Genomic DNA, 12,380 nt, shown 5'->3' on the forward strand with positions numbered 1-12,380 from the left:
AGAAAAAAATGGACTATTATAGACCCGTTTCCAGCTTGTATGGCCTTTTACAGGTCTAAACTGTCTAATAAGCTTTGTGATCGGATCACAAAAACACATACAAATGTGGTCAAAATCGCATTTGACCACTTCACATTTGCGACGTAAATGCGTCCTGTATGCGTCCCAGCAGCAGTGAAGCGCCACCCCTCGCCTGTCAATCAACCACTGCGCTAAAACAAGAGTTTAAAGGCTGCCGTTTACAAGTGGCTTTAAAAGGAAATAACCGTCCAATCGGTAAATTGTGAAAACATACACAATCACGAGAGCTTCAGGCATCTTCTTTAGTGTGTCTGATATCAACATGATTAACATGAACACCTGAAGCTCCTTAAATAAAGGTAATCCACTAAAATAACGTCATGTTGCGATTGTGCTTTGATTAAATTTCAACCGCATCTGAGAGACATTTACATACATTTATGCATTTGGCAGACGCTTTTATCCAAAGCGACTTACAGTGCAATTATTACAGGGACAATCCCCCCGGAGCAACCTGGAGTTAAGGGCCTTGCTCAAGGGCCCAACAGTGGCATCTTGGTGGTGCTGGGGCTTGAACCCCCAACCTTCTGGTCAGTAACCCTGAACCTCAACCACTGAGCCACCACTGCCCAGAAGAGAGAAACAGCATGCCATTTTTTTGCGCTTTCTTTGTCTTTTCTGACTCTTGCGCTTTATTATCACGCAGTAACACACTGACATAGTGAGTGATTTATGTTGTCATCAAACAGAGACCCTCCCCTCCAAATCAAACACAAGAGGTCACAGGAGATGCTTTTAAGTGACCAGGTGTAAACAGTGATGTGTCTCACCTGACCGCATGTGACTGGATCACCTGAGACGCATCTTAATGCAAGGTGGAAATGGGGTCAAAGTTTCCGAAGAGTTCTGTATATCAACAAACACTTTATTGACTGGTCTAAAATTTCATAAAGCTGACATTATATTATTATTATTATTATTACTACTACTACTGTTATTATTATTACTACTACTACTGTTATTATTATCTACTGCTACTACTACTACTATTGTTATTATTATTACTACTACTACTATTGTTATTATTATTACTACTACTACTACTACTATTGTTTTTATTATTATTACTACTGTTAAGAAGACACAGCCAATAAGCGCGCTCTCCTCTGCGTGACGTCAGCCATGCAGCCAGTGTGTGCCCGCTGAAGAGAGATGAGCATTAAGTTTCCTGAGGCTGAAACATTAGCAAAACTTTTTCCATAAAGTGGACATTCCCTTTAGTGAGTCATTGAAAATACGTAAGTGCGATTTTCTGTACTTTACTAGGTGACTCTATATTTGTGTTAGTCAATTGATTGTATGACTTATTGGTTTATTATTGTTAGCTTGTTTACTCGCACGAGCAGTATAGTATTCGTGTGTACAAGTTAATGTTTTGTATTGCCGCCTTAATAAGTTTAATTCTTCATTCAGTAGTTTTTAGGGATGTTCGTAGGTAATACATTTATAGTATGTAGTATTGTACATGTGTGGATTGTTGATTACATGTCGTTCGTCTCATTTACCGTGCCATTTAATAACGCAGCAAATATAATGACCTTTCACCTACTTTATTCGGTGCGCTTCATGCGCCACCTGGTGGCACTACATAGTATTGCAATAATGTATATTTCAGTATATGTTATATACTTCAAGAATATGATTGTTTCTTGCAAATGGTGAAAGGTTATCGTGATTGTTGTCTACTCATTGTTATATTTGTTATTTAAAGACCACTTCTACATAAATGTCCACTATATGAGACTGTTGAACAATAAATGCCCTGTGGTCTGACTGTGCTGTCATGTCTGAATAATTTCATACAATTCTGTAAACTGAATCCTGACTCAGATGTCCTGACCGACACACTAGTGCGAACACGCACCCACCTGAACTAGTGCACATGATAGTATAATTGCCCTTTTTACATTGGTCCTTCGAGCCGGATAGAGTGTTTACACTAGACTAAGGATGTCAAACCCCCAGAATATAGAATATCAGATCCAAGGTGCACGGCCTAGACGTTCAGTTCGTCAGCCAGCATACCTCCAAGACTTCAAGGTTCAGTATCCACCGAACGCTCAAGTTACGGTACCTTTCATACAGATAGCACAGCAGACACATGGGCGAGAAGATAAACAGTGGGACGATACCTCCTTTGATCGTCTGCAAACTACCCGAGATTACAGCTCTGAAGAGGGAGCCGAAAGTGGATCACCTGATTCTTTAGAGGTAACAGGTCCACAAAGAGAGTCATGGTTTCTCAGTAGAGACCAGTGGAGTGCACAAGATGACCACACCCCGTTCCTTACCTCTGGATCTTCACAAGACAGTGCATGACATTGTTCCTTACCTCTGGATCTTCACAAGACAGTGCATGACATTGAAAAGGAGAACAGAGAGCTTCGTCAATCTCAATTATCAATGAAGGAGGAGATCAGACGACTGACAGAAATTATGCAAGACATGTTAACGAGGAGCCAGTCAAGTCAGAGGTCATCTCACACTGCTAAACAACAGTATCTATCCCAAACAATTCCAGTGCCCTCACCTAGAACTATTTACAGGGAGTCAGAAACACCTGCACATAAACCATCAACCAGTGCTCATCCAATACTAGCACCACGTAGAATTCCTACTCCAAAGAGTACAAACCCTTACAGTACAGACAGTAATGTCCATCATATTACTCCTCCAGTTCAACATCAGAACGATGACACCCTTTCTACTGGTAGAGTAGCAGCCCAGGTTACCTCCAGTAGGCCTGACCCCTACAGACATTACCTGAGTCAACAACAGCCAGAGATGGATAGATCAGCCCCTACTCCCTCACTGCCCGATGCGCATTATTCCATGCAGCCCTACTGGTTACCGTCAAACCCACCGAGGTGGCAGATGAATGTGAATAGACAGGAGACAACCTACAGAGGTCCTCAGCCAACTATACCTGATTTTTCCCGTCGAGACCCAGGTGAATTTGCCCGCCTAAAGTTAGCCTTGAGTAATTTGTTGCCAGAGGACGCAACTGAACTCTTTAAGTACCAGGTTCTAGTTGACCACTTGAAGTTAATGGAAGCCCGCCTGATAGCAGACTCATTCTTGAATTCCCTTACTCCCTATTCAGACAGTATGGCAGCACTCACTGAGAGGTTTGGGCGACCTCACCAACTCGCTCTAAATAGAATAGCTACTGTTATGGGCTCCCAGGATGTCCAGTCTGGAGATACTGCAGGCTTTGAACGCTTTGCTCTACAAATCCAGGCACTGGTAGGTCTCCTGAAGACACTGGGTGCAGAAGGAGAAGTTGAATTACGAAGTGGATCTCATGTTGCTCGACTCCTCACTAAACTACCTCCAGAGTTGCGGTCATCCTTTAGAAGGCACATGAGTTACGAACCGGGTACTGTGTACACACTTATTGACTTTGCTAAGTGGTTCAAGTTCGAGTCATGGTGTCAAGACCATGAAAGCATTGATGGAGACAAAGCTCACAGAGTCAGACAAAGAACAGACTTCCGTAGGGACTCCAAGGTGAAATATCAAGCAACCACAATACTCCATGGTACAGATCAATCATTATTACCGGTGTAGCCGCAGTCAGCTAAGAGCACAAATCAAAGCAACGCCTTCTGCCCTTACTGTGATGGGAAAAACCATTACCTGAGCCAGTGTACGTCCTTCCAAGCACTTTCCAAAGACCAAGTGACTGACTGGATAAAATCGAATAATAGATGTTGGAAGTGTGGACGCTCCCATCGAGCTGCGCATTGCACTCTGAAGAAGCCATGTCGTCTGTGCAATGGAAGGCACTTACAAATCCTCCACGATGTGAATGTTAAGCCAATGAAGGAAGGCACCTGCCTTGTCAGCTCTACTAATACACCACTGTACATGGACAGGCCTGAAGGGTCTAATCGAGTCCTTCTTAAGGTCATTAGAGTTATCTTGCAACACAAGGGTCAGAGCTTAGACACATATGCCGTGCTTGACGACGGTTTAGAGCGCACAATCCTTCTGTCATCTGCAGCTCAAAGACTAGGTCTCACAGGGAAGTCAGAGGACTTAGCCTTGAGGACTATAAGGCAGGACATAACAACACTCCATGGCACAGCAGTTTCCTTCAGGATCTCTGAACCTAATAAGAGCTATCTCATCGAGAGAGCCTTTACAGCGGAACCCTTGAGCCTAGCAGAACATTCCTATCCGGTTGCAGCCCTTCAGCGGAAATACAGCCACTTGAGAGATCTACCACTTCAGCCCATTCACAAAGCCAGCCCAATGCTGTTGATCGGAGCAGACCATCCTCACCTAATAACCCCTATAGAACCAGTCCACCTTGGTCCACCAGGTGGTCCGGCAGCCATTAAGACACGTCTGGGTTGGACTCTGCAAGGTCCAGCACGAGTTCTTGAAGAGAAATTGAAGTCACAGCAGTGTCTGCATATCACCATTAAACCTTCAATGGTGGAGCTTTTCTAGAATGTTGAAAGACTCTGGCAGGCCGATGTCCTCCCCATTAGATCCGAAGGGCTGCTCACAAGGTCAAAACAAGATCAAGAAGCTCTTACCCTTCTACAGACTCAGACCAGGAGAGTACTGGTTGATGGAGTTAGACGATATGCTACCCCACTCCTTCGCAAGAAAGACATGGCTCTTCTTCAAGCTTCTAAAGAGGCTGTACTACCAAACCTAAGGAGCATAGAGAAGCGTCTGGAAAGAGACACCATTAAAGCTGCTGCATATAAGGAAGAGATAAGGAAGCTGGAAGTCTCTGGCTATGCACGTAAACTTCCTCCTGAAGAAGTCAACACTGATGGTGAGTCATGGTTCATTCCTCACCATATGGTTCATCATAATGGAAAGAATCATGTGGTTTTCAACTGTTCCTTCCAGTTTAGAGGCTACAGCTTGAATGACTACTTACTGCCTGGACCAGCGTTAGGCCCCTCCTTATTAGGCATCCTGTTACGCTTTCGTGAGCGCAGAGTGGCAATAAGTGGTGACATCAAAGGGATGTTCCATCAGGTCCGCCTTCTTCCAGAAGATAAACATCTCCTCCGCTTTGTGTGGCGGGACCTTGATGGAACCAAACCTCCTGATGTCTACGAGTGGAAGGTGTTACCCTTTGGCACCACTTGTAGCCCGTGCTGTGCCATTTACGCCCTTCAACAGCACATCATGGACCACAGCAATCCCAATGATGATGTCAGAGTCACGGTAGAGAAACATTTCTATGTAGACAACTGCTTGCAGAGCCTACAGTCACCTGAGGAAGCAAAACAACTGGTGGATAAACTCCACCAAATCCTGGCCAGTGGTGGTTTTGATCTTCGTCAGTGGGCAAGTAATGTTCCAAGTGTGGTTGAGCACCTGCCAGCAGACGCACGATCCAACAGTACAGAATTGTGGCTGTCACAAGATTGGACTGACATACAGGAATCTACACTAGGTTTAAAGTGGTACTGCCAATTGGACACCCTTGGGTATAAACCCCGACCAGTGAAGCCTGGACCACGTACCCTTTGTTACATCTACAGAGTGCTCGCAACTCAGTACGACCCACTTGGTTTAGTCATCCCATTTACCACAAGAGCTAAAGTTTTGGTACAAAGGTTGTGGGATAAGCAGAGGGAATGGGATGATCCCAACCTACCTGGTGACCTTTTGAAATCCTGGAATGACTGGGAAGAAGAACTTCCTACCATAGCCAGCATTTCCCTGCCTCGTTGTTTTGTATCTTTAGACACTGACCAGTTCCAGGTTACCAGACAGATACACATCTTTTGTGATGCCTCTGAGCAGGCTTATGGGTCTGTCTCGTATCTGCGCACAGAAAATGATAGAGGTCAAGTCCAGCTTGCCTTCATCATGGCCAGATCTAAAGTTGCTCCTAAGCGAAGACATACCATACCTCGATTGGAGTTATGCGCAGCCCTGAATGGTGCTCAGCTAGCCAAACTGCTTAAGACTGAACTTACTGTGGAAATAAGTAGAGTGTTTATGTGGACAGATTCCACAATGGTACTCGCCTGGATCAACTCAGAATCATACCGAGTCAAGGTATTTGTCGGAACAAGGATAGCGGAGATCCAAGACCTCACAGTAGGGTGTACCTGGCGGTACGTGGACTCTGATAGGAATCCAGCAGATGACCTAACCCGGGGTAAAACCCTCAAAGACCTGTCAGTGACCAATAGATGGAGTCATGGGCCATCATTCCTCCTTGAACCTGAGTTAGCATGGCCAATAACTCCTAGTCTACAATCTCCGGAGGACAAAGCAGAGCACCGTAAGGGAATTTTTTGTGGCATTTCAACAGAAATTATTCTCCCAAGTATTCCCGATCCTGTTACTTACAGTTCCTGGAAGGAGCTAGTAGAGGCAACAGCCCAGAACCTCAAAGGAACAGAACAGCCCTCAGCGGCAGATTATCTAGCTGCAGAATTGCTCATCCTCCAAAAATCCCAGAGTGACAGTTTCCCTGATGAGTACATATTACTTAAAGCCGGGAAGCCTGTACAGTCAACCAGTCGGTTACTTACCCTTGCACCAGAATTCGACGAGTCCAGTCAGCTTGTCAGAGTTGGTGGTCGTCTGCGACGGGCTGAAGGACTGGAATCGTCAGTAATCCACCCCATAGTTCTACATCCTCATCATTTCAGCACTAAATTATTAATCCAGGACTACGATCGCAAGCTCTGCCACCCAGGACCCGAGAGAGTTTTTGCAGAGATGAGGAGAAACTTCTGGGTATTGAGAGGACGCGAAGCCATTCGCAAGCAGCAGCATCTATGCAAAGAGTGTCAAAAGTGGAAGAGCAAGCCAGTTATTCCCAAAATGGCAGATCTACCGCCAGCCCGCTTGAGACTACATAAGCCACCATTCTACAGTACTGGAATGGACTGTTTCGGGCCATTTCAAATTAAAATTGGCAGGCTGTGAGAAGAGGTGGGGAGTAATCTTTAAGTGCCTCACTACAAGAAGTGTACATCTGGATCTTCTCACTTCCATTAATACAGACTCATTCCTGATGGCCTTAAGGAGGTTTGTAGCTCGGCGTGGCACACCATTTTAATTAATCTCAGACCAGGGCACCAATTTCCGTGGAGGAGAAAGAGAGCTCCAAGAATCCTTTTCTTCTCTCAGCCCTCAACTACAACAACAGCTGGCCAAACAGAAAATGTCCTTCCGCTTCAACCCACCAAATGCTCCACACTTTGGCGGAGCCTGGGAAAGAGAGATTCGGTCAGTGAAAAATGCCCTACGCACCACCATTGGATCACAGGTTGTGACCGAAGAGGTGCTCCTGACAGTCCTCATTGAAGTTGAAGGCATTTTAAACAGTAAGCCACTAGGATATACCTCAAGTAACATAGCTGATGTTGATCCTGTTATGCCTAACTACCTCCTTATGGGGCGGCCAGATAGTTCCTTGCCACCAGTGGTCTATCCAGCCACTGAACTCATGGGGCGGCGGAGATGGAGGCAAAGTCAGGTATTGGCTGATCAGTTTTGGTCGAGCTTCATCCATCACTACTTACCTACACTACAGTCTCGTAACAGGTGGCTTTCTGAGGTTAAGAACATTTCTACTGGAGATGTAGTTATGGTTGTAGATCCACAGGTCCCATGTGCCTTGTGGTTAGTGGGCAAAGTTATGAAAACCTTCCCTGGTTCAGATGGATGTATTAGAGCAGCTGAGATCCAAATCAATGATAAGATCTACACCCGACTGGTTGCTCATTTGATTCCCCTTCCTTCTTTCTCAGACGAGGATTTATCTGTTCAGGACTTGGCCCCTACAAACTGATTAAGCCTACAAAGGAACAAATATGCTTAGCATATTTGGGGGCGGCAGTGTTAAGAAGACACAGCCAATAAGCGCGCTCTCCTCTGCGTGACGTCAGCCATGCAGCCAGTGTGTGCCCGCTGAAGAGAGATGAGCATTAAGTTTCCTGAGGCTGAAACATTAGCAAAACTTTTTCCATAAAGTGGACATTCCCTTTAGTGAGTCATTGAAAATACGTAAGTGCGATTTTCTGTACTTTACTATAGCTCTATATTTGTGTTAGTCAATTGATTGTATGACTTATTGGTTTATTATTGTTAGCTTGTTTACTCGCACGAGCAGTATAGTATTCGTGTGTACAAGTTAATGTTTTGTATTGCCGCCTTAATAAGTTTAATTCTTCATTCAGTAGTTTTTAGGGATGTTCGTAGGTAACATTTATAGTATGTAGTATTGTACATGTGTGGATTGTTGATTACATGTCGTTCGTCTCATTTACCGTGCCATTTAATAACGCAGCAAATATAATGACCTTTCACCTACTTTATTCGGTGCGCTTCATGTGCCACCTAGTGGCACTACATAGTATTGCAATAATGTATATTTCAGTATATGTTATATACTTCAAGAATATGATTGTTTCTTGCAAATGGTGAAAGGTTATCATGATTATTGTCTACTCATTGTTATATTTGTAATTTACAGACCACTTCTACATAAATATCCACTATATGAGACTGTTGAACAATAAATGCCCTGTGGTCTGACTGTGCTGTCATGTCTGAATAATTTCATACAATTCTGTAAACTGAATCCTGACTCAGATGTCCTGACCGACACACTAGTGTGAATACGCACCCACCTGAACTAGTGCACAGGATAGTATAATTGCCCTTTTTACAACTACTACTACTATTGGTATTATTACTACTACTATTACTACTGTTATTGTTATTATTATTACTACTACTACTATTACTATTGTTATTATTACTACTACTACTGTTATTATTATTACTACTGCTACTACTACTACTATTACTATTGTTATTATTATTATTACTACTACTACTACTACTGTTATTATTATTACTACTGCTACTTTTACTACTATTACTATTGCTATTATTACTACTACCACTACTACTACTACTACTACTATTGTTGTTATTATTATTATTACTACTATTGTTGTCATTAGTATTGCTACTGCTATTACTACTTCTACTATTGTTATTATAATTATTACTACTATTATTAATATGATTATTGTTATTATTATTATTACAACTGCTACTACTACTACTGTTATTATTATTATTATTGTAATAATAATAATAATAATAACAATATTAATAGTAGTAGCAGCAGTAGTAATAATAATAACAGCCGTACTACTACTACTGTTATTATTACTGCTACTACTGCTATTATTTTTATTATTATTACTACTGCTACTACTACTGCTACTATTACTATTGTTGTTATTATTATTACTACTACTACTACTGTTATTATTATTACTACTACTACTACTACTACTATTGTTATTATTATTACTGCTACTACTACTATTGTTATTATTATTACTGCTACTACTACTATTATTGTTATTATTATTAATACTGCTACTATTATTGTTATTATTATTACTATTATTATTACTACTACTATTGTTATTATTATTATTATTACTGCTACTACTACTATTATTGTTATTATTAATACTGCTACTATTATTGTTATTATTATTATTACTACTACTATTGTTATTATTATTACTGCTACTACTACTATTATTGTTAATACTGCTACTGCTACTATTATTGTTATTATTATTATTATTATTACTACTACTATTGTTATTATTATTACTGCTACTACTACTATTATTGTTATTATTGTTAATACTGCTACTATTATTGTTATTATTATTATTATTATTACTACTACTATTGTTATTATTATTACTGCTACTACTACTATTATTGTTATTATTGTTAATACTGCTACTATTATACCACATATACATGTGTGTATATGTGTGTGTGTGGTTTTTCTTTTTTATATGCTTGTGTCATTGGTCTCTTGTATAAGCTGCTATGTCTTGTTAATTTGTGTGTTTTGTTGAATAAAAAATAAATCAATCAATAAATAAAGGTTTCCGAATGGATTATTTTGCATGCTTTTTACATCTTAGATGTAACCTTTTTTACATGCAAGTTTACATACATGTAAAAAAAATAAAAAAAATGGCTCATTTTGTAGATAATTGCGTAAGCTAAAAGCAGATTTAAACTTTTGGCTACTTGGTGCTTACAGTTGCATTGATCGCCGCATATTTTACATCTTACAGAAATTATATTTTGCTTTTTGAACCTTTTGAAAATCTTTTGAACTGTGGTATTAGGGCAACAAAATAAACTGTAGGAGACTTGAGAAGAATCTCTCACTGAAGATCATTCTGGTAATTGATTATGATTATTGATAATTGGCTAGTGACCTCAATCTTTTTCCTCTTAATTAATCCTAGTCTTTCTTTGGATGGATTCATACATGTTTATATGTGTCTTATGTTTTAGAAATTGATTTCAAAGCAGCTCTCCTGATGTTGCCATCCTTGTTCAGGGAGAAACTTGAAAATGTAATCGTGCTTGAGGAGGTGCGTATATATGGACCTCTGTTTGTTTATACATTTTATGTATGTGATAATTAAAAAGTAAAAATAATAAAAAAACTGCATTTAGAGTTGTGCCACATTTATACAAGGTGAATATTAATTACTATTCAAGCATATATATTGTGTCTGTCCATAATTTGTTGAGTAAACTTAAGTAAAAAAATGTCTGTCATTTAGAATGAATCATCATCGCCACATTCAGCTTCAAGAGGTTACTAGAGATCTGCAGGGCTAGTGGTGTGGATGAAGGGGCTCTTGCTGCATTTTGTTCTTACTATGTCTTCAACCTGGCATATCCATCTCACTTAAAGAATACTCTGATGTTTCTTCAGCGGTATGTTCTGAAACTTGCTTTGGATGGTGACAAGCTTCTGCCTACTCATTAACCGCTTATAATAACATCTACCAAAAATGCCTCACCCATTCTGTTGTCCAAAATGTTCTCGGAGAACATTCACACTTGTTAAATTTATCCAACACATAGCTCTTGTTCATGCAAATGAGCACATTTTTCAGTAATTATTTTTCATACTGTGTGAAATTTAAGGAAGACTGGACTGTTCTCTGAGGATTCTGATTTGAACTTGCGACTCCAGGTGTGGTAGTCAGCGTCTTTACTTGCTGAGCTACCCAGGCCCCCAATGTAGCCTTTTTAATAAGCTGTAATTCAATATTAAACATTGGTTTTTATTTTCTGTATGCTTGAGATTGAATTTTGAATGTGACTTTATGGACTTGGATGAATTATATTACAATGTATGTGTTCTTCACATTTTAACATAACTCTTACAATGTTTTAATGTTTGTCACTTAATGCCCATTTTAAACGACTGCTTTATATTGTATTGTATTGTAATGTATGTAGTGTATTTGCTGTTTAATGTATGTTATAATACTTATTGATCCACACCTGCTGTTGAAAGATGTGCAAAGTTATGAACTTAATGTAGTTCTTATTGTAAATAAAATTGAATATCTGTAAACCTGTGTCAATAAGGTACTTTTTTTGCCACCTAAAGGATCAATATGGCTCTGTCACTGGGGTGGTACCCTAAAGATACAAAGTTGTACCTTTTAAAAAGGTCAATTTTGACACCCTCTATGTAGAGTGCACGATTGTACCTTAGGGTTCAAAATTACCTCTTAAATCATACAAAGTTATAAGGTACAAATTTGTTCCTCAATTAGAGGTACAAAAAAGGTCCCAGGTATCACCCCAGTGATTGGCAATTGTACCCTAAAAGGTTTGGTTTTGTTCTTTTCTTCTTTTGAGAGTGTACAGTCACATTCCTGAGAATGAGAGCTTTCATTTGATATATGACTTGTCAATTTAAGTGCTATGTGAAAGACTTTTATATTCACATTAGGCTAATATTTCTATATTATTACCTATAGGTTGCACGTCTTTGCGACGTGGATATTTTCAGCCCTTATTTTGTTATTTATGTATCCGAGGACTTTAAAATGTAAGTGTAAACTTATTTTTGCGATATAGTGGATAAAAGGGGTTTTAGGGGTTAAAAAAAGGATTATGTCCACTTTGTGTTTATATTAATTACTTTAGTATCTTGAATAACTTGTATTGCAACTTTCCTTGTCATGTTGTTAAAAGAATGTCGTGTCCCAACTTACCTAGTCCTAGTTGTCTAAAGTCTTCTTCAAAACACAGGTTCTTCAGGTCTTCAAGCTCATTCACAGAATAAATCACATAATAAAGCCTGATGACCATTAAACTATAATCTATGCTCTAAACTTTATGTACATAGGTTTCTAATGTTTGCTAATCTTTTCATATGTACCCACTTTACATAAGATACATTTTAATAGGGTAGTAGTGTTGAATAAATGTTA

General features: G+C 39.9%; 1 long non-coding RNA gene across 1 annotated transcript; it reads left to right on the plus strand.

Moving 5' to 3' along the window:
- Positions 1 to 7,001: 7,001 nt before the first annotated feature.
- LOC127621258 (uncharacterized) lies at positions 7,002 to 11,484 on the plus strand. Its single transcript, XR_007967839.1, has 3 exons — positions 7,002 to 8,085; positions 10,432 to 10,511; positions 10,707 to 11,484. It is a non-coding gene; the product is annotated as an uncharacterized LOC127621258 (long non-coding RNA).
- The last annotated feature ends 896 nt before the right edge of the window (positions 11,485 to 12,380 follow it).

This window comes from Xyrauchen texanus, chromosome 27, assembly GCF_025860055.1.
Source record: "Xyrauchen texanus isolate HMW12.3.18 chromosome 27, RBS_HiC_50CHRs, whole genome shotgun sequence".
In the NCBI taxonomy this organism is placed as follows: domain Eukaryota; kingdom Metazoa; phylum Chordata; class Actinopteri; order Cypriniformes; family Catostomidae; genus Xyrauchen; species Xyrauchen texanus.